This window comes from Cherax quadricarinatus, chromosome 96 (assembly GCF_038502225.1).
Source record: "Cherax quadricarinatus isolate ZL_2023a chromosome 96, ASM3850222v1, whole genome shotgun sequence".
NCBI classification, from domain to species: Eukaryota; Metazoa; Arthropoda; class Malacostraca; order Decapoda; family Parastacidae; genus Cherax; species Cherax quadricarinatus.
The window spans coordinates 1,262,212-1,287,211 of NC_091387.1; the positions used below are offsets into that span (position 1 = coordinate 1,262,212).

Sequence of the window (25,000 nt, forward strand, 5' to 3'; positions counted from 1 at the left end):
GTTGCAGTCACGGTATTGTCAGTTGCACAGTGTTGCAGTCACGGTATTGTGTCTTGCTCTACACCAACAATCGCCCTCTCTTACCCTGGTAAAAAGAAATCCACACCTGCTTCACTCTGCCAAAACGTATCAAAACTCTACACGCCGAAGCCTTCAAAGATATGAATCGAAACACCAAATAACTGAGATATAGTCGATGGTTCTGGTGTCTGGAGATAAAAGTCGAAGTCAAAAGTTGGTGGAGGAATTCATTTTGGCTGCTAAAACTCCACAAAAGGTCTATTTGACTGTCTGCAATCAACTGCTTCCTTCACGACCCTGTCAACGACCTCAGGACAAGCATTCTTGGCCTCACGGATGGCCAGGAGTGGCCCAGGTGCCTCGGATGTGGCCCAGATATCTCAGAAGTTGCTTAGGTAGGCCAGGTGATGTTGCAAGCGTCAAGTATGGCCAGGATGTGTGGCCACAGGGAAGTCCAGGGATGCCAGATGATCTTACATACATTTAATGTGGCCACATGCATCAGGTGTGTCCACGAAGAGAGGCCACAGTTAACATTATAAGCTTCAACACTGGCCACAAGTATCACCCACAGCCAGTAAGAGGGGCCACAGGTGGCCCAGACTTAACAGATGTCCTTACACACCAAAAGTGGCCACATGCATCAAATGTGGCCAGAAAGAGAGGCAACAGTAATGGTAGATGACGCTACATACATCAACAGAGGCCACAGGCATCAACCATAGCCAGTAAGAGGGGCCACAAGTGGCCCAGACCTACCATATGACCTTACATTCACCAAGAGTGGCCACATGCACCAGGTGTGGCCAGAGAGAGAGGTCACCATGATCAAGCAGACACAGGAATCCTTCAAGCCTGACCAACCACCACAACAACACGACACTAACAGTTTCCTCTATCATCATAATTTACATTTCTCCTACCTAATAATTCCATTGTCTCATTCTAAACATATTTCAGTTTTACCTCAACACAAATTTACGAGACAGTTCGGAATTTATAACATGTGAAACCTAGTACGTAGAAAGTCACTGTTTTTTAGGAGTGAATTATTATTATTAGTAGTAGTAATAGTGGTGGTGGTAGTAGTGGTAATAGTAGTAGTAGTGGTGGTAATAGTAGTAGCAGTGGTGGTAGTACTAGTATTGGTAGTAGTAGTAGGTGGTGGTAGTAATAATATTGGTGGTGGTAGTAGTAGTGGTGGTAGTAGTGGTGGTAATAGTAGTAGTAGTGGTGGTAATAGTAGTAGCAGTGGTGGTAGTACTAGTATTGGTAGTAGTAGTGGTGGTGGTAGTAGTGGTGGTGGTAATAGTAGTAGCAGTGGTGGTAGTACTAGTATTGGTAGTAGTAGTAGGTGGTGGTAGTAATAATATTGGTGGTGGTAGTAGTGGTAGTAATAATATTGGTAGTGGTGGTAGTAGTAGTAGTATTGGTAGTAATAATATTGGTAGTAGTGGTGGTAGTAATAATATTGGTAGTAGTGGTGGTAGTAATAATATTGGTAGTAGTGGTGGTAGTAGTAGTAGTACTGGTAGTAGTGGTGGTAGTAATATTATTGGTAGTAGTGGTGGTAGTAATAATATTGGTAGTAGTAGTAGTATTGGTAGTAGTGGTGGTAGTAATAATATTGGTAGTAGTGGTGGTAGTAATAATATTGGTAGTAGTGGTGGTAGTAATAATATTGGCAGTAGTGGTGGTAGTAATAATATTGGTAGTAGTGGTGGTAGTAATAATATTGGTAGTAGTGGTGGTAGTAATAATATTGGTAGTAGTGGTGGTAGTAATATTATTGGTAGTAGTGGTGGTAGTAATAATATTGGTAGTAGTAGTAGTAGTATTGGTAGTAGTGGTGGTAGTAATAATATTGGTAGTAGTGGTGGTAGTAATAATATTGGTAGTAGTGGTGGTAGTAATAATATTGGTAGTAGTGGTGGTAGTAATAATATTGGTAGTAGTGGTGGTAGTAATAATATTGGTAGTAGTGGTGGTAGTAATAATATTGGCAGTAGTGGTGGTAGTAATAATATTGGTAGTAGTGGTGGTAGTAATAATATTGGTAGTAGTGGTGGTAGTAATAATATTGGTAGTAGTGGTGGTAGTAATATTATTGGTAGTAGTGGTGGTAGTAATAATATTGGTAGTAGTGGTGGTAGTAATAATATTGGTAGTAGTGGTGGTAGTAATATTATTGGTAGTAGTGGTGGTAGTAATAATATTGGTAGTAGTGGTGGTAGTAATAATATTGGTAGTAGTGGTGGTAGTAATAATACTGGTAGTAGTGGTGGTAGTAATAATACTGGTAGTAGTGGTGGTAGTAATAATATTGGTAGTAGTGGTGGTAGTAGTAGTAGTATTGGTAGTAGTAGTGATAGTAATAATATTGGTAGTAGTGGTGGTAGTAGTAGTAGTATTGGTAGTAGTGGTGGTAGTAATAATATTGGTAGTAGTGGTGGTTTACCTGGAGTTTACCTGGAGAGAGTTCCGGGGGTCAACGCCCCCGCGGCCCGGTCTGAGACCAGGCCTCCTGGTGGATCAGAGCCTGATCAACCAGGCTGTTGCTGCTGGCTGCACGCAAACCAACATACGAGCCACAGCCCGGCTGATCCGGAACTGACTTTAGGTGCTTGTCCAGTGCCAGCTTGAAGACTGCCAGGGGTCTGTTGGTAATCCCCCTTATGTGTGCTGGGAGGCAGTTGAACAGTCTCGGGCCCCTGACACTTATTGTATGGTCTCTTAACGTGCTAGTGACACCCCTGCTTTTCATTGGGGGGATGGTGCATCGTCTGCCAAGTCTTTTGCTTTCGTAATGAGTGATTTTCGTGTGCAAGTTCGGTACTAGTCCCTCTAGGATTTTCCAGGTGTATATAATCATGTATCTCTCCCTCCTGCGTTCCAGGGAATACAGGTTTAGGAACCTCAAGCGCTCCCAATAATTGAGGTGTTTTATCTCCGTTATGCGCACCGTGAAAGTTCTCTGTACATTTTCTAGGTCGGCAATTTCACCTGCCTTGAAAGGTGCTGTTAGTGTGCAGCAATATTCCAGCCTAGATAGAACAAGTGACCTGAAGAGTGTCATCATGGGCTTGGCCTCCCTAGTTTTGAAGGTTCTCATTATCCATCCTGTCATTTTTCTAGCAGATGCGATTGATACAATGTTATGGTCCTTGAAGGTGAGATCCTCCGACATGATCACTCCCAGGTCTTTGACGTTGGTGTTTCGCTCTATTTTGTGGCCAGAATTTGTTTTGTACTCTGATGAAGATTTAATTTCCTCATGTTTACCATATCTGAGTAATTGAAATTTCTCATCGTTGAACTTCATATTGTTTTCTGCAGCCCACTGAAAGATTTGGTTGATGTCCGCCTGGAGCTTTGCAGTGTCTGCAATGGAAGACACTGTCATGCAGATTCGGGTGTCATCTGCAAAGGAAGACACGGTGCTGTGGCTGACATCCTTGTCAATGTCGGATATGAGGATGAGGAACAAGATGGGAGCGAGTACTGTGCCTTGTGGAACAGAGCTTTTCACCGTAGCTGCCTCGGACTTTACTCTGTTGACGACTACTCTCTGTGTTCTGTTAGTGAGGAAATTATAGATCCATCGACCGACTTTTCCTGTTATTCCTTTAGCACGCATTTTGTGCGCTATTACGCCATGGTCACATTTGTCGAAGGCTTTTGCAAAGTCTGTATATATTACATCTGCATTCTTTTTGTCTTCTAGTGCATTTAGGACCTTGTCGTAGTGGTCCAATAGTTGAGACAGACAGGAGCGACCTGTTCTAAACCCATGTTGCCCTGGGTTGTGTAACTGATGGGTTTCTAGATGCGTGGTGATCTTGCTTCTTAGGACCCTTTCAAAGATTTTTATGATATGGGATGTTAGTGCTATTGGTCTGTAGTTCTTTGCTGTTGCTTTACTGCCCCCTTTGTGGAGTGGGGCTATGTCTGTTGTTTTTAGTAACTGTGGGACGACCCCCGTGTCCATGCTCCCTCTCCATAGGATGGAAAAGGCTCGTGATAGGGGCTTCTTGCAGTTCTTGATGAACACAGAGTTCCATGAGTCTGGCCCTGGGGCAGAGTGCATGGGCATGTCATTTATCGCCTGTTCGAAGTCATTTGGCGTCAGGATAACATCGGATAGGCTTGGTAGTAGTGGTGGTAGTAATAATATTGGTAGTAGTGGTGGTAGTAATAATATTGGTAGTAGTGGTGGTAGTAATAATATTGGTAGTAGTGGTGGTAGTAGTAGTATTGGTAGTAGTAATAGTGTTGGTAGCAGTAGTCTTGATAGTAGTAGTGGTGGTGGTAGTAGTAGTATTGGTAGTAGTAATAGTGTTGGTAGCAGTAGTCTTGATAGTAGTAGTGGTGGTGGTAGTAGTAGTATTGGTAGTAGTAATAGTGTTGGTAGCAGTAGTCTTGATAGTAGTAGTGGTGGTGGTAGTAGTAGTATTGGTAGCAGTGGTAGTAGTAATAGTGTTGGTAGCAGTAGTCTTGATAGTAGTAGTGGTGGTGGTAGTAGTAGTATTGGTAGTAGTGGTAGTAGTAATAGTGTTGGTAGCAGTAATCTTGACAGTAGTAGTAGTAGTGGTGGTAGTAACAATACTAGTAATAACTTAGATAAAACCTAACTCCTACTTATAAATCGTCTATTTCATTCTTGAGATAAATCATTGGTAATCTTTTGGAATTACAGTCAAATTTCTTTTAATCTGTGAAATATTATAATACGGAACACGTTTTAGTCGCGTCCACAGAGTTGTTAGCAAGTGGATTAGTTTAGTAAGTGACGTAGTGGAGGCAGGATCTATACATAGTTTTAAGACGAGGTATGATAATGCTCATGGTGCAGGGAGAGTGGCCTAGTAGAGGTCAGTGAAGAAGCGGGGCCAGGAGCTATGGTTCGACCCCTGCAACCATATATATATATATATATATATATATATATATATATATATATATATATATATATATATATATATATATCAATCCTCGTCACAGATACTGATATTTAAAATAGTACCTCTGAGAGAGAGACAGACAGAGACAGAGAGACAGACAGAGACAGAGAGACAGACACAGACAGACACAAAGACAGAGAGACAGACACAAAGACAGAGACAGACAGAGAGAGTCTCAGCACCTCAGGAACTACACAAAGACAGAGAGACAGACAGAGACACAGAGACACAGAGAGAGTCTCAGCACCTCAGGAACTACCATAGCCTTGAACAAGGCAATAATATGCCATATTTTCCCACCATGAAGTCGTCCAAGTATTTTATTCCTCACGACTCCTACTTTTCCATGGGGTTTTAACACAAGACTCTCAGTAAGACCAACTGCCTTTAAAATATACTAATTTTCTCGCAAAAATTAAAATCTGTCTCCACTAACATTACTTTTGTCACACACACACACACACACACACACACACACACACACACACATACACACACACATATATATATATTCTCGTATCAACTAGTGGTAGGTACGACCTCTGCTGTATATTACAGTGGTAGGTACGACCTCTGGTATCAACTACAGTAGCACCTAGAACCCCTGGTATCAACTACAGTAACACCCACGACCCCTGGTTACAACTACAGTAACACCCACGACCCCTGGTTACAACTACAGTAACACCTACGACCCCTGGTTACAACTACAGTAATACCTACGGCCCCTGTTATCAACTACAGCACCGACGACCCCTGTTATCAACCAGTGGTAACTATAACCTCTGGTATCACCCACAGTAACAACTAGTAGTAGGTACGAACTCTGGTATCACCCACAGTAACAACTAGTAGGTACAACCTCTGATATCACCCACAGTAACTAGTGGTAGGTACGACCTCTGGTATCACCCACAGTAACAACTAGTAGGTACGACCTCTGGTATCACCCACAGCAACTAGTAGGTACGACCTCTGGTATCACCCACAGTAACAACTAGTGGTAGGTACATCTGGTATCACCCACAGTAACAACTAGTGGTAGGTACGACCTCTGGTATCACCCACAGTAACAACTAGTGGTAGGTACAACCTCTGGTATCACCCACAGTAACTAGTGGTAGGTACAACCTCTGGTATCACCCACAGTAACAACTAGTGGTAGGTACGACCTATCACACACAGTAACAACTAGTGGTAGGTACGACCTCTGGTATCACCCACAGTAACAACTAGTGGTAGGTACAACCTTTGGTATCACCCACAGTAACAACTAGTGGTAGGTACGACTTCTGGTATCACCCACAGTAACAACTAGTAGTAGGTACAACCTCTGGTATCACCCACAGTAACAACTAGTGGTAGGTACAACCTCTGGTATCACCCACAGTAACAACTAGTGGTAGGTACGACCTCTGGTATCACCCACAGTAACAACTAGTGGTAGGTACCTCTAGTATCACTCACAGTAACAACTAGTGTATGTACGACCTTTGGTATCACTCACAGTAACAACTAGTGGTAGGTACAACCTTTGGTATCACCCACAGTAACAACTAGTGGTAGGTACAACCTTTGGTATCACCCACAGTAACAATTAGTGGTAGGTACGGCCTTTGGTATCACCCACAGTAACAACTAGTAGTAGGTACAACCTCTGGTATCACCCACAGTAACAACCAGTGGTAGGTACAACCTCTGATATCACCCACAGCAACAACCAGTGGTAGGTACGGCCTTTGGTATCACCCACAGTAACAACTAGTAGTAGGTACAACCTCTGGTATCACCCACAGTAACAACCAGTGGTAGGTACAACCTCTGGTATCACCCACAACAACAACTAGTGGTAGGTACGACCTCTGATAACACCCACAGTAACAACTAGTGGTAGGTACGACCTCTGATAACACCCACAGCAACAACTAGTGGTAGGTACAACCTCTGGTATCACCCACAGCAACAACTAGTGGTAGGTACAACCTCTGGTATCACCCACAACAACAACTAGTGGTAAGTACAACTTCTGGTATCACCCACAGTAACAACTAGTGGTAGGTACAACCTCTGGTATCACCCACAGTAACAGCTAGTGATAGGTACGACCTCTGGTATCACCCACAGTAACAACTAGTGGAAGGTACGACCTCTGGTATCACCCACAACAACAACTAGTGGTAGGTACAACCTCTGATATCACCCACAGCAACAACTAGTGGTAGGTACAACCTCTGATATCACCCACAGCAACAACCAGTGGTAGGTACAACCTCTGATATCACCCACAGCAACAACTAGTGGTAGGTACAACCTCTGGTATCACCCACAGCAACAACTAGTGGTAGGTACAACCTCTGGTATCACCCACAGTAACAACTAGTGGTAGGTACAACCTCTGGTATCACCCACAGTAACAACTAGTGGTAGGTACAACCTCTGGTATCACCCACAACAACAACTAGTGGTAGGTACAACTTCTGGTATCACCCACAGTAACAACTAGTGGTAGGTACAACCTCTGGTATCACCCACAGTAACAACTAGTGGTAGGTACGACCTCTGGTATCACCCACAGTAACAACTAGTGGTAGGTACGACCTCTGGTATCACCCACAGTAACAACTAGTGGTAGGTACGACCTCTGGTATCACCCACAACAACAACTAGTGGCAGGTACAACCTCTGGTATCACCCACAGTAACAACTAGTGGCAGGTACAACCTCTGGTATCACCCACAGTAACAACTAGTGGTAGGTACCTCTGGTATCACCCACAGTAACAACTAGTGGTAGGTACGACCTCTGGCATCACCCACAGTAACAACTAGTGGTAGGTACGACCTCTGGCATCACCCACAGTAACAACTAGTGGTAGGTACGACCTCTGGTATCACCCACAGTAACAACTAGTGGTAGGTACAACCTCTGGTATCACCCACAGTAACAACTAGTGGCAGGTACAACCTCTGGTATCACCCACAACAACTAGTGGCAGGTACAACCTCTGGTATCACCCACAGTAACAACTAGTGGCAGATACAACCTCTGGTATCACCCACAACAACAACTAGTGGTAGGTACAACCTCTGGTATCACCCACAGTAACAACTAGTGGTAGGTACGACCTCTGGTATCACCCACAACAACAACTAGTGGCAGGTACAACCTCTGGTATCACCCACAACAACAACTAGTGGCAGATACAACCTCTGGTATCACCCACAACAACAACTAGTGGTAGGTACGACCTCTGGTATCACCCACAGTAACAACTAGTGGTAGGTACAACCTCTGGTATCACCCACAGTAACAACTAGTGGTAGGTACGACCTCTGGTATCACCCACAGTAACAACTAGTGGTAGGTACGACGTCTGGCATCACCCACAGTAACAACTAGTGGTAGGTACAACCTCTGGTATCACCCACAGTAACAACTAGTGGTAGGTACGACCTCTGGCATCACCCACAGTAACAACTAGTGGTAGGTACGACCTCTGGTATCACCCACAGTAACAACTAGTGGTAGGTACAACCTCTGGTATCACCCACAGTAACAACTAGTGGTAGGTACAACCTCTGGTATCACCCACAGTAACAACTAGTGGTAGGTACAACCTCTGGTATCACCCACAGTAACAACTAGTGGTAGGTACGACCTATGGTATCACCCACAGTAACAACTAGTGGTAGGTAAGACCTCTGGCATCACCCACAGTAACAACTAGTGGTAGGTACAACCTCTGGTATCACCCACAGTAACAACTAGTGGTAGGTACGACCTCTGGCATCACCCACAGTAACAACTAGTGGTAGGTACGACCTCTGGTATCACCCACAGTAACAACTAGTGGTAGGTACAACCTCTGGTATCACCCACAGTAACAACTAGTGGTAGGTACGACCTCTGGTATCACCCACAGTAACAACTAGTGGTAGGTACGACCTCTGGCATCACCCACAGTAACAACTAGTGGTAGGTACAACCTCTGGCATCACCCACAGTAACAACTAGTGGTAGGTACGACCTCTGGCATCACCCACAACAACAACTAGTGGCAGGTACCTCTGGTATCACCCACAGTAACAACTAGTGGTAGGTACGACCTCTGGCATCACCCACAGTAACAACTAGTGGTAGGTACCTCTGGCATCACCCACAACAACAACTAGTGGCAGGTACAACCTCTGGTATCACCCACAGTAACAACTAGTGGTAGGTACGACCTCTGGTATCACCCACAGTAACAACTAGTGGTAGGTACCTCTGGCATCACCCACAACAACAACTAGTGGTAGGTAGAACCTCTGGCATCACCCACAGTAACAACTAGTGGTAGGTACGACCTCTGGCATCACCCACAGTAACAACTAGTGGTAGGTACGACCTCTGGTATCACCCACAGCAACAACTAGTGGTAGGTACAACCTCTGGTATCACCCACAACAACAACTAGTGGTAGGTACAACCTCTGGTATCACCCACAACAACAACTAGTGGTAGGTACGACCTCTGGTATCACCCACAACAACTAGTGGTAGGTACAACCTCTGGTATCACCCACAACAACAACTAGTGGTAGGTACGACCTCTGGTATCACCCACAACAACAACTAGTGGTAGGTACGACCTCTGGTATCACCCACAACAACAACTAGTGGTAGGTACAACCTCTGGTATCACCCACAACAACAACTAGTGGTAGGTACGACCTCTGGTATCACCCACAACAACAACTAGTGGTAGGTACGACCTCTGGTATCACCCACAGTAACAACTAGTGGTAGGTACAACCTCTGGTATCACCCACAGTAACAACTAGTGGTAGGTACCTCTGGCATCACCCACAACAACAATTAGTGGTAGGTACAACCTCTGGCATCACCCACAACAACAACCAGTGGTAGGTACAACCTCTGGTATCACCCACAATAACAACTAGTGGTAGGTACGACCTCTGGTATCACCCACAACAACAACTAGTGGCAGATACAACCTCTGGTATCACCCACAACAACTAGTGGTAGGTACAACCTCTGGTATCACCCACAACAACAACTAGTGGCAGATACAACCTCTGGTATCACCCACAACAACAACTAGTGGTAGGTACAACCTCTGGTATCACCCACAAAAACAACTAGTGGCAGGTACAACCTCTGGTATCACCCACAACAACAACTAGTGGCAGGTACAACCTCTGGTATCACCCACAGTAACAACTAGTGGTAGGTACAACCTCTGGTATCACCCACAACAACAACTAGTGGCAGGTACAACCTCTGGTATCACCCACAACAACAACTAGTGGTAGGTACAACCTCTGGTATCACCCACAACAACAACTAGTGGCAGATACAACCTCTGGTATCACCCACAACAACAACTAGTGGTAGGTACAACCTCTGGTATCATACACAACAACAACTAGTGGCAGATACAACCTCTGGTATCACCCACAGTAACAACTAGTGGTAGGTACAACCTCTGGTATCACCCACAACAACAACTAGTGGCAGGTACAACCTCTGGTATCACCCACAACAACAACTAGTGGTAGGTACAACCTCTGGTATCACCCACAGTAACAACTAGTGGTAGGTACCTCTGGTATCACCCACAACAACAACTAGTGGTAGGTACAACCTCTGGTATCACCCACAACAACAACTACTGGTAGGTACAACCTCTGGTATCACCCACAACAACAACTAGTGGTAGGTACAACCTCTGGTATCACCCACAACAACAACTAGTGGTAGGTACGACCTCTGGTATCACCCACAACAACAACTAGTGGTAGGTACAACCTCTGGTATCACCCACAGTAACAACTAGTGGTAGGTACGACCTCTGGTATCACCCACAGTAACAACTATTGGTAGGTACAACCTCTGGTATCACCCACAGTAACAACTAGTGGTAGGTACCTCTGGCATCACCCACAACAACAACTAGTGGTAGGTACGACCTCTGGTATCACCCACAACAACAACTAGTGGTAGGTACAACCTCTGGTATCACCCACAGTAACAACTAGTGGTAGGTACGACCTCTGGCATCACCCACAGTAACAACTAGTGGTAGGTACGACCTCTGGTATCACCCACAGCAACAACTAGTGGTAGGTACAACCTCTGGTATCACCCACAACAACAACTAGTGGTAGGTACAACCTCTGGTATCACCCACAACAACAACTAGTGGTAGGTACGACCTCTGGTATCACCCACAACAACAACTAGTGGTAGGTACAACCTCTGGTATCACCCACAACAACAACTAGTGGCAGATACAACCTCTGGTATCACCCACAGTAACAACTAGTGGTAGGTACGACCTCTGGCATCACCCACAGTAACAACTAGTGGCAGATACAACCTCTGGTATCACCCACAGTAACAACTAGTGGTAGGTACAACCTCTGGTATCACCCACAGTAACAACTAGTGGTAGGTACGACCTCTGGTATCACCCACAACAACAACTAGTGGCAGATACAACCTCTGGCATCACCCACAGCAACAACTAGTGGCAGATACAACCTCTGGCATCACCCACAACAACAACTAGTGGTAGGTACGACCTCTGGTATCACCCACAGCAACAACTAGTGGTAGGTACGACCTCTGGTATCACCCACAGCAACAACTAGTGGCAGATACAACCTCTGGTATCACCCACAACAACAACTAGTGGTAGGTACGACCTCTGGTATCACCCACAACAACAACTAGTGGCAGGTACAACCTCTGGTATCACCCACAACAACAACTAGTGGTAGGTACAACCTCTGGTATCACCCACAACAACAACTAGTGGTAGGTACGACCTCTGGTATCACCCACAACAACAACTAGTGGTAGGTACAACCTCTGGTATCACCCACAACAACAACTAGTGGCAGATACAACCTCTGGCATCACCCACAACAACAACTAGTGGTAGGTACGACCTCTGGTATCACCCACAGCAACAACTAGTGGTAGGTACGACCTCTGGTATCACCCACAGCAACAACTAGTGGCAGATACAACCTCTGGTATCACCCACAACAACAACTAGTGGTAGGTACGACCTCTGGTATCACCCACAACAACAACTAGTGGCAGGTACAACCTCTGGTATCACCCACAACAACAACTAGTGGTAGGTACAACCTCTGGTATCACCCACAACAACAACTAGTGGTAGGTACGACCTCTGGTATCACCCACAACAACAACTAGTGGCAGATACAACCTCTGGTATCACCCACAACAACAACTAGTGGCAGATACAACCTCTGGTATCACCCACAACAACAACTAGTGGCAGATACGACCTCTGGTATCACCCACAACAACAACTAGTGGCAGATACAACCTCTGGTATCACCCACAACAACAACTAGTGGTAGGTACGACCTCTGGTATCACCCACAACAACAACTAGTGGCAGATACAACCTCTGGTATCACCCACAACAACAACTAGTGGTAGGTACGACCTCTGGTATCACCCACAACAACAACTAGTGGCAGATACAACCTCTGGTATCACCCACAACAACAACTAGTGGTAGGTACGACCTCTGGTATCACCCACAACAACAACTAGTGGCAGATACAACCTCTGGTATCACCCACAACAACAACTAGTGGCAGATACAACCTCTGGTATCACCCACAACAACAACTAGTGGCAGATACGACCTCTGGTATCACCCACAACAACAACTAGTGGCAGATACAACCTCTGGTATCACCCACAACAACAACTAGTGGCAGATACAACCTCTGGTATCACCCACAACAACAACTAGTGGTAGGTACGACCTCTGGTATCACCCACAACAACAACTAGTGGTAGGTACAACCTCTGGTATCACCCACAACAACAACTAGTGGTAGGTACGACCTCTGGTATCACCCACAACAACAACTAGTGGCAGATACAACCTCTGGTATCACCCACAACAACAACTAGTGGCAGATACAACCTCTGGTATCACCCACAACAACAACTAGTGGCAGATACAACCTCTGGTATCACCCACAACAACAACTAGTGGCAGATACAACCTCTGGTATCACCCACAACAACAACTAGTGGCAGATACAACCTCTGGCATCACCCACAACAACAACTAGTGGTAGGTACAACCTCTGGTATCACCCACAACAACAACTAGTGGTAGGTACGACCTCTGGTATCTAGCCTCCTACAAAACAACAGAACACAGGGATCATGCCTGTAAAACTTACTCTCACTTGGAAACAAAAACGCCACTTTTTAAGCCTTCAACTTCCTTCATAATCTTTCATATCCAGACGAGTTTTTTCGAAGTAGAAATTTTAGAGAAAGTTCATCATGTTTGTTTCAATTATTCCCGGGAGGTTCTGCCTGAGAGAGAGGGTAAAACCAGCCTTAATTTCCCTCTCCCCTTTTTTTACTCTCTACCCTTTCTTATTCTCCCTCTCTTAATTTCCTTATTTTAATTCAGTTTCTTATTTCCCCCCTCACCTTATTTTTGTATGATTCAGACCCTTAAATTGTTGGTTAATGGGGTTTAAAGTCTATCTACTACACCAGGGTCATTAAGGTTGGTTAATGGGGTTTTAAGTCTATCTACTACACCAGGGTCATTAAGGTTGGTTAATGGGGTTTAAAGTCTATCTACTACACCAGGGTCATTAAGGTTGGTTAATGGGGTTTTAAGTGTATCTACTACACCAGGGTCATTAAGGTTGGGTAATGGGGTTTAAAGTCTATCTACTACACCAGGGTCATTAAGGTTGGTTAATGGGGTTTAAAGTCTATCTACTACACCAGGGTCATTAAGGTTGGTTAATGGGGTTTAAAGTCTATCTACTACACCAGGGTCATTAAGGTTGGGTAATGGGGTTTAAAGTCTATCTACTACACGAGGGTCATTAAGGTTGGTTAATGGGGTTTAAAGTCTATCTACTACACCAGGGTCATTAAGGTTGGTTAATGGGGTTTAAAGTCTACTACACCAGGGTCATTAAGGTTGGTTAATGGGGTTTAAAGTCTATCTACTACACCAGGGTCATTAAGGTTGGTTAATGGGGTTTAAAGTCTATCTACTACACCAGGGTCATTAAGGTTGGGTAATGGGGTTTAAAGTCTATCTACTACACCAGGGTTATTAAGGTTGGTTAATGGGGTTTAAAGTCTATCTACTACACGAGGGTCATTGAGGTTGGTTAATGGGGTTTAAAGTCTATCTACCACACGAGGGTCATTAAGGCTGCAGGTCACCTGTACACCACCAGTCAAGAATACTTTAATACCTAAAACACTGATTAATGTAAACTACCAGTGTATATACACTGAGATATACACCTCTCAGTGTATATACACTGAGATATACACCTTTCAGTGTATATACACTGAGATATACACCTCTCAGTGTATATACACTGAGATATACACCTTTCAGTGTATATACACTGAGATATACACCTCTCAGTGTATATATGGTGTTGCCAGGCTTTTATACCTCCTTGCTAGTGTGCAGTAACTACCATGGTAGTTACTACAATAACTAGCTAGTGTGTAGTAACTACCATAGCTGCTGGTGTAGTAACTACCATGGCTGCTAGTGTAGTAACTACCATGGCTGCTAGTGTAGTAACTACCATGGCTGCTAGTGTAGTAACCACCATGGCTGCTAGTGTAGTAACCACCATGGCTGCTAGTGTAGTAACTACCATGGCTGCTAGTGTAGTAACTACCATGGCTGCTAGTGTAGTAACTACCATGGCTGCTAGTGTAGTAACTACCATGGCTGCTAGTGTAGTAACTACCATGGCTGCTAGTGTAGTAACTACCATGGCTGCTAGTGTAGTAACTACCATGGCTGCTAGTGTAGTAACCACCATGGCTGCTAGTGTAGTAACCACCATGGCTGCTAGTGTAGTAACTACCATGGCTGCTAGTGTAGTAACCACCATGGCTGCTAGTGTAGTAACTACCATGGCTGCTAGTGTAGTAACTACCATGGCTGCTAGTGTAACTACCATGGCTGCTAGTGTAGTAACTACCATGGCTGCTAGTGTAGTAACTACCGTGGCTGCTAGTGTAGTAACTACCGTGGCTGCTAGTGTAGTAACTACTATGGCTGCTAGTGTAGTAATTACCATGGCTGCTAGTGTAGTAACTACCATGGCTGCTAGTGTAGTAACTACCATGGCTGCTAGTGTAGTAACTACCATGGCTGCTGGTGTAGTAACTACCATGGCTGCTAGTGTAACCACCATGGCTGCTAGTGTAGTAACTACCATGGCTGCTAGTGTAGTAACCACCATGGCTGCTAGTGTAGTAACCACCATGGCTGCTAGTGTAGTAACCACCATGGCTGCTAGTGTAGTAACTACCATGGCTGCTAGTGTAGTAACCATGGCTGCTAGTGTAGTAACCACCATGGCTGCTAGTGTAGTAACTACCATGGCTGCTAGTGTAGTAACTACCATGGCTGCTAGTGTAGTAACCACCATGGCTGCTAGTGTAGTAACTACCATGGCTGCTAGTGTAGTAACTACCATGGCTGCTAGTGTAGTAACTACCGTGGCTGCTAGTGTAGTAACTACCGTGGCTGCTAGTGTAGTAACTACCATGGCTGCTAGTGTAGTAACTACCATGGCTGCTAGTGTAGTAACTACCATGGCTGCTAGTGTAGTAACTACCATGGCTGCTAGTGTAGTAAGTACCATGGCTGCTAGTGTAGTAACTACCATGGCTGCTGTGTAGTAACCACCATGGCTGCTAGTGTAGTAACTACCATGGCTGCTAGTGTAGTAACTACCATGGCTGCTAGTGTAGTAACTACCATGGCTGCTAGTGTAGTAACCACCATGGCTGCTAGTGTAGTAACTACCATGGCTGCTAGTGTAGTAACTACCGTGGCTGCTAGTGTAGTAACTACCGTGGCTGCTAGTGTAGTAACTACTATGGCTGCTAGTGTAGTAATTACCATGGCTGCTAGTGTAGTAACTACCATGGCTGCTAGTGTAGTAACTACCATGGCTGCTAGTGTAGTAACTACCATGGCTGCTGGTGTAGTAACTACCATGGCTGCTAGTGTAACCACCATGGCTGCTAGTGTAGTAACTACCATGGCTGCTAGTGTAGTAACCACCATGGCTGCTAGTGTAGTAACCACCATGGCTGCTAGTGTAGTAACCACCATGGCTGCTAGTGTCGTAACTACCATGGCTGCTAGTGTAGTAACCATGGCTGCTAGTGTAGTAACCACCATGGCTGCTAGTGTAGTAACTACCATGGCTGCTAGTGTAGTAACTACCATGGCTGCTAGTGTAGTAACCACCATGGCTGCTAGTGTAGTAACTACCATGGCTGCTAGTGTAGTAACTACCATGGCTGCTAGTGTAGTAACTACCGTGGCTGCTAGTGTAGTAACTACCGTGGCTGCTAGTGTAGTAACTACCATGGCTGCTAGTGTAGTAACTACCATGGCTGCTAGTGTAGTAACTACCATGGCTGCTAGTGTAGTAACTACCATGGCTGCTAGTGTAGTAACTACCATGGCTGCTGTGTAGTAACCACCATGGCTGCTAGTGTAGTAACTACCATGGCTGCTAGTGTAGTAACTACCATGGCTGCTAGTGTAGTAACTACCATGGCTGCTAGTGTAGTAACCACCATGGCTGCTAGTGTAGTAACTACCATGGCTGCTAGTGTAGTAACCACCATGGCTGCTAGTGTAGTAACTACCATGGCTGCTAGTGTAGTAACTACCATGGCTGCTAGTGTAGTAACTACCATGGCTGCTAGTGTAGTAACTACCATGGCTGCTAGTGTAGTAACTACCATGGCTGCTAGTGTAGTAACCACCATGGCTGCTAGTGTAGTAACTACCATGGCTGCTAGTGTAGTAACTACCATGGCTGCTAGTGTAGTAACTATCATGGCTGCTAGTGTAGTAACCACCATGGCTGCTAGTGTAGTAACTACCATGGCTGCTAGTGTAGTAACTACCATGGCTGCTAGTGTAGTAACCACCATGGCTGCTAGTGTAGTAACCACCATGGCTGCTAGTGTAGTAACTACCATGGCTGCTAGTGTAGTAACTACCATGGCTGCTAGTGTAGTAACTACCATGGCTGCTAGTGTAGTAACCACCATGGCTGCTAGTGTAGTAACCACCATGGCTGCTAGTGTAGTAACTACCATGGCTGCTAGTGTAGTAACTACCATGGCTGCTAGTGTAGTAACTACCATGGCTGCTAGTGTAGTAACTACCATGGCTGCTAGTGTAGTAACTACCATGGCTGCTAGTGTAGTAACCACCATGGCTGCTAGTGTAGTAACCACCATGGCTGCTAGTGTAGTAACTACCATGGCTGCTAGTGTAGTAACTACCATGGCTGCTAGTGTAGTAACTACCATGGCTGCTAGTGTAGTAACCACCATGGCTGCTAGTGTAGTAACCACCATGGCTGCTAGTGTAGTAACTACCATGGCTGCTAGTGTAGTAACTACCATGGCTGCTAGTGTAGTAACTACCATGGTAGTTACTACTAATCAATATCACAAATAAGTTACATTTGTCTTATCGTATTTCCCTTAGACACTGCTACAAAACATTAATATCTCCAATCCCGTGGATTAAAAGCTTTAAACCGGCATCATCCCCCCCCCCACCAACCCCTTTACAGGGACAAAAAAGCCGAAAAATATCCCTCAAAATTTCAAATCTTACGAACGTACGTTAATGCTATGCCAGAATTTAAAAAAAAGTCAATTGATAATAAGCCTATATAGGCCTAATTGAGTACTCACGATACAACACCAAACTGCTGCCACACTCACCTGTAAAGAAACAATTATTAAGAATTATATCTAATGAGAATACATTAAACCACAGAATATACATTAAAACCTATATAAAACACAGTAAAACCTACAATAAAACAGAATATACATTAAAACCTATATAAAACACAGTAAAACCTACATTAAAACAGAATATACATTAAAACCTATATAAAAACACAGTAAAACCTACATTAAAACAGAATATACATTAAAACCTATATAAAACACAGTAAAACCTACATTAAAACAGAATATACATTAAAACCTATATAAAAACACAGTAAAACCTACATTAAAACAGAATATACATTAAAACCTATATAAAACACAGTAAAACCTACATTAAAACAGAATATACATTAAAACCTATATAAAAACACAGTAAAACCTATATAAAACACAGTAAAACCTATATAAAACACAGTAAAACCTACATTAAAACACAGAATATACATTAAAACAAATATAACAGTTAAAACATACATTAAAACGGTGTATACATTAAAACCTATAATAAAGCACAGTAAAACCTCCATTAAAACAGCAAAACCTCCATTAAAACAATAAAATTTACAATAAAACACAGCAAAACCTCCATTAAAAGAAAACACAGCAAAACATCCATTAAAACAATAAAACCTACAATAAAACACATCAATACCTCTATTAAAACAATAAAACCTACAATAAAACAATAAAACCTACAATACAACCTCTATTAAAACAATAAAACCTACAATAAAACACATCAAAACCTCTATTAAAACAATAAAACCAACACATCAAAACCTCTATTAAAACAATAAAACCTAAAACACATTAAAACCTACAATAAAACCTATAATACATTTAAACCTCCATTAAAACAATAAAACGTATAATACATTAAAACCTCCGTTAAAACAATAAAACCTACAACACATTAAAACCTCCATTAAAACAATAAAACCTAAAACACATTAAAACCTACAATAAAATCTATAATACATTAAAACCTCCATTAAAACACTAAAACCTATAATACATTAAAACAATAAAACCTACAACACATTAAAACCTCCATTAAAACAATAAAACCTACAACACATTAAAACCTCCATTAAAACAATAAAACCTAAAACACATTAAAACCTATAATACATTTAAACCTCCATTAAAACAATAAAACGTATAATACATTAAAACCTCCGTTAAAACAATAAAACCTAAAACACATTAAAACCTACAATAAAATCTATAATACATTAAAACAATAAAACCTATAATACATTAAAACAATAAAACCTACAACACATTGAAACCTCCATTAAAACAATAAAACCTATAATACATTAAAACAATAAAACCTACAACACATTAAAACCTCCATTAAAACAATAAAACCTACAACACATTAAAACCTCCATTAAAACAATAAAACCTACAACACATTAAAACAATAAAACCTAAAACACAGCTAAACCCCATTAAAACACAGTAGGGTACATTGTACCTGGCATGTAAATACGAGTATTATTATATAATAAACCGGTAGTCTCCCACCAAGTCAGGTGACCCGAAAAAGAAGAAAAAACCTTCAGTGTAAATCTGTGTTGCCAGCAGCAACACACAGCATCCTTGGGGAATCACTAAACCCGCATGAATCGAGTGCTTGGGGAATGGGGTGGGAGTCAGATTTAGCCCTAAGAGGGAGAGTAGCTCCAGTTCCTGGGATGAAGAGCCCCTTTTCCCTTGAAGGGAGTGGTAACTTTCATGGCTACCATTCTTGTAATCTATTTGTGCCATTATTAACTTAATATTACCATTATTAACTTAATATTACCATTATTAACTTAATATTACCATTATTAAGTTAATATTACCATTATTAACTTAATATTACCATTATTAACTTAATATTACCATTATTAAGTTAATATTACCATTATTAACTTAATATTACCATTATTAACTTAATATTACCATTATTAACTTAATATTACCATTATTAACATTACCATTAAGTTAATATTACCATTATTAAGTTAATATTACCATTATTAAGTTAATATTACCATTATTAAGTTAATATTACCATTATTAAGTTAATATTACCATTATTAAGTTAATATTACCATTATTAAGTTAATATTACCATTATTAAGTTAATATTACCATTATTAACTTAATATTACCACTATTAAGTTAATATTACCATTATTAACTTAATATTACCATTATTAACTTAATATTATCGTTATTAAGTTAATATTACCATTATTAATTTAAATTACCATTAATATTACCATTATTAAGTTAATATTACCATTATTAAGTTAATATTACCATTACTAAGTTAAATTACAATTAATATTACCATTATTAAGTTAATATTACCATTATTAAGTTAAATTACAATTAATATTACCATTATTAAGTTAATATTACCATTATTAATTTAAATTACAATTAATATTACCATTATTAAGTTAATATTACCATTATTAATTTAAATTACAATTAATATTACCATTACTAAGTTAATATTACCATTAAGTTAATATTACCATTATTAAGTTAAATTACAATTAATATTACCATTAAGTTAATATTACCATTATTAATTTAAATTACAATTAATATTACCATTATTAAGTTAATATTACCATTACTAAGTTAATATTACCATTACTAAGTTAATATTACCATTACTAAGTTAATATTACCATTATTAAGTTAAATTACCATTATTAACTTAATATTACCATTATTAACATTAAAGGGACCAAAACTTTCCATTACCTTCCCTTCAAACAAAAGAATTATAATCATGGGAGAGCGTTAAACCAGTAAGGATTATACAGCGCCAGAGGGGGGGGGTAATGGAGGGAATTTAATAACAATTCTGGGAAATAGAACAAGAGATCCAATTCCCTAGATCAAGAGCCCCTCACCATCGTCAAGGAATAACCGGACAAATTTCCAAAGTCAGTTCCTGATGAGCCGGGTTGTGGTGTATACCTTGGACCTCCTGCGGCTAGCACCAACAGTCAGGTTCATCAGGATGTGGTGTATATTTATATACACAAATACACACATCTTGGAGTATATACAATGAGAAATATATACATCTTGGTATATATACACATCCTGGTACATGTATAACTAACTTAGTAACTAACTTAGTAACTAACTAACTTAGTAACTAACTTAGTAACTAACTTAGTAACTAACTTAGTAACTAACTTAGTAACTAACTAACTAACTTAGTAACTAACTAACTTAGTAACTAACTAACTTAGTAACTAACTAACTTAGTAACTAACTAACTTAGTAACTAACTAACTTAGTAACTAACTAACTTAGTAACTAACTAACTTAGTAACTAACTAACTTAGTAACTAACTAACTTAGTAACTAACTAACTTAGTAACTAACTTAGTAACTAACTAACTTAGTAACTAACTAACTTAGTAACTAACTTAGTAACTAACTAACTAACTTAGTAACTAACTAACTTAGTAACTAACTAACTTAGTAACTAACTAACTTAGTAACTAACTTAGTAACTAACTAACTTAGTAACTAACTAACTAACTTAGTAACTAACTAAATAAATTAATATATATATATATATATAATTATTTATTGCTGTATTCACGAGGAAGCTCAAAACCCGTAGGGGTCATACACTGACTGGGGAATAGCAATTATAAAATCATATAATAAAAAAAGAAGCGTTAAACCCACAAGGCACATTTATATCGATAATATTTACTTACGGGTAGAAATCTGATAAATTCAGTGGCACTAGGCTCCTCCCACCGGTACTTACGTTATTTAGCCCTTTTTCACCCATTTTCACGACGTTTCGCTCCTTTTTTCCCCGATCTCCATACGGAAGAACACTTCACGAACGCCCCTCCCCCCTCACTCCTCGCTACGATCGTTAGTTTTCACGAAATTTGACGAAATATGTGATAACGATGGTAACTACGGTGTAAACACGTGGCCGGGGGAGGAGAGAAACTACAAGCGGGGAACCTACATTATGTCACTTTCCACCCATTTTCACGACGTTTCGCTCATTTTTCCCCTTACCTCCACACAGAAGAACACTTCACGGACGCCTTCGTCAACTTGCCACGTCCCTACACCCGCTATTCCTCACGAAATCGACGAAATAACAAGGACACTGTACGTACACAACGTCGTCTTATGACTGGTCACGTCAGGCTAAATCCAGGTTATAATGGGTTGAAATTATCCCCTATTAATGGCATTATCCTTGGTTATTTCCCATTTTTCCAGGGGCTGCGTGGCCCTTACGGATTTACCGCTCCTCCGCGGCTCGACTGGTGACGCAAGTGTTTTTTTTTAATTAGTTTATTCGGTTTAAAGGCTATCTACTACGTGATTCCCCCCTTTAAGGGAGGTGAGAGGGGATGGTTCCTTGACGCTGGTGACGGGGATCTTGATCCAGGGAATTGGAACTGTGCTCCAGTTCCCTTAATTAGCCCTGAATACCTTCCATACCCCTCCCTTACAGGTGTTGTATAGTCCCTACGGGTTTAGCGTTCCCTGTGATTGTAATAATAGTCTACTACACAAGGGTTATGTAGAATTTTTGTCACCTGTACACGAACTGTATTTAAAAAGGGATGTGATTATCTCAGTGTATATACACCCATATATACATCTTTCAGTATATATACACTGAGAACTGTATCCCTCAGTGTATATACACTGAGTCGAATTTATTTTAGTGTATATTCACCCAGATATACATGTTACAGTATATACCACTACCACCATTACTACCACCATTACTACCACCATTACTACCACCACTACTACCACCACTACTACCACCACTACTACCACCACTACTACCACCACCGCTACCACCACTACTACCACCACTACTACCACCACTACTACCACCACCGCTACCACCACCACCGCTACCACCACCACCACTACCACCACCACCACCACCATTACCACCACCACCACTACCAACCACCACCACTACTACCACCACCATCACTACCACCATTACCACCACCACCACTACCACCACCACTACCACCACCACTACCACCACTACTACCACCACCACTACTACCACCACCGCTACCACCACCACCGCTACCACCACCACCACTACCACCACCACCATTACCACCACCACCACTACCAACCACCACCACTACTACCACCACCATCACTACCACCATTACCACCACCACCACTACTACCACCACCGCCACTACCACCACTACTACCACCACCATCACTACCACCACCACCACTACTACCACCACCGCCACTACCACCACTACCACCACCACTACCACCACCACCACTACCATCATCACCACTACTACCACCACCGCCACTACCACCACCACTACTACCACCACCATCACTACCACCACCACCACCACTACCACCACCAATACCACCACCATCACCACCAATACCACAACCATCACCACCACTACCACCACCACCACTACCACCACCACTACCAACCACCACCACTACTACCACCAGCACCACTACCAACCACAACCACCACCACTACCACCATCAACACCACTACCAACCACAACCACCACTAACAACCACCACCACTACAACTACCCACCACCACCACCACTACCAACCACCACCACTATCACCACCACCACCACTACTACCACCACCACTACCAACCACCACCACTACCACTTCCACCACCATCACCAACCACCACCACTACTACCACCACCAACACTACCACCACCACCACCACCACTACTACCACCACCACCACTACCAACCACCACCACTATCACCACCACCACCACTACTACCACCACCACTACCAACCACCACCACTACCACTTCCACCACCACTACCACTACCACCACCACCACCAACCACCACCACTACTACCACCACCAACACTACCACCACCATCACTACTACCACCACCACCACTACCAACCACCACCACTATCACCACCACCACTACTACCACCACCACTACCAACCACCACCACTACCACTTCCACCACCACTTCCACTACCACCACCATCACCATCACCAACCACCACCACTACTACTACCACCACCACCACTACCACCACCACCACCACTACCAACCACCACCACTACCAACCACCACCACTATCACCACCACCACCACTACTACCACCACCACTACCACCACCACCACTACCAACCACCACCACTACCAACCACCACCACTACCACTTCCACCACCACTACCACTACTACCACCACCACCACTACCAACCACCACCACTACCACTACCACCACCATCACCACCACCAACCACCACCACTACTACCACCACCACCACTACCACCATCACCACCACCAACCACCACCACTACCACCAGCACCAACCACCACTACAACCACCACTACTACCACCACCACCACTACCACCATCACCACCAACCACCACCACCAGCACCAACCACCACTACAACCACCACTACTACCACCATCAGGCTAACCTTCCACTACTACACGTCTTTACAAGATCGTAACTCGCCCTACACCCAACTTACTCCCCACCCACCACTACTACACGTCTTTACAAGATCGTAACTCGCCCTACACCCAACTTACTCCCCACCCACCACTACTACACGTCTTTACAAGATCGTAACTCGCCCTACACCCAACTTACTTCCCACCCACCAATTCATTACCTGTATTTACTTTCTCCACCTCGTTATTACTCTCTCTCTCCTGTTCCTCCTTCTTTACTACTGAAGGAATAGTTAGATAGTATAGTTGACGCCAGGATAGTATACTTGACGCAAGGATAGTATAGTTGACGTCAGGATAGTATACTTGACGCCAGGATAGTATAGTTGAAGCTTGGATAGTATAGTTGACGCCAGGATAGTATACTTGACGCAAGGATAGTATAGTTGACGTCAGGATAGTATACTTGACGCCAGGATAGTATAGTTGAAGCTTGGATAGTATAGTTGACGCTAGGATAGTATAGTTGACGCCAGAATAGTATACTTGACGCAAGGATAGTATAATTGACGTCAGGATAGTATACTTGACGCCAGGATAGTATAGTTGACGCCAGGATAGTATAGTTGACGCCAGGATAGTATAGTTGAAGCTTGGATAGTATAGTTGACGCCAGGATAGTAT

General features: G+C 42.6%; 1 protein-coding gene across 10 annotated transcripts in view; it reads right to left on the reverse strand.

Moving 5' to 3' along the window:
• Positions 1 to 25,000, reverse strand: part of nab (NGFI-A-binding protein homolog) — a 1,330,987-nt gene that overhangs the window by 587,256 nt on the left and 718,731 nt on the right. The window lies entirely within an intron of this gene.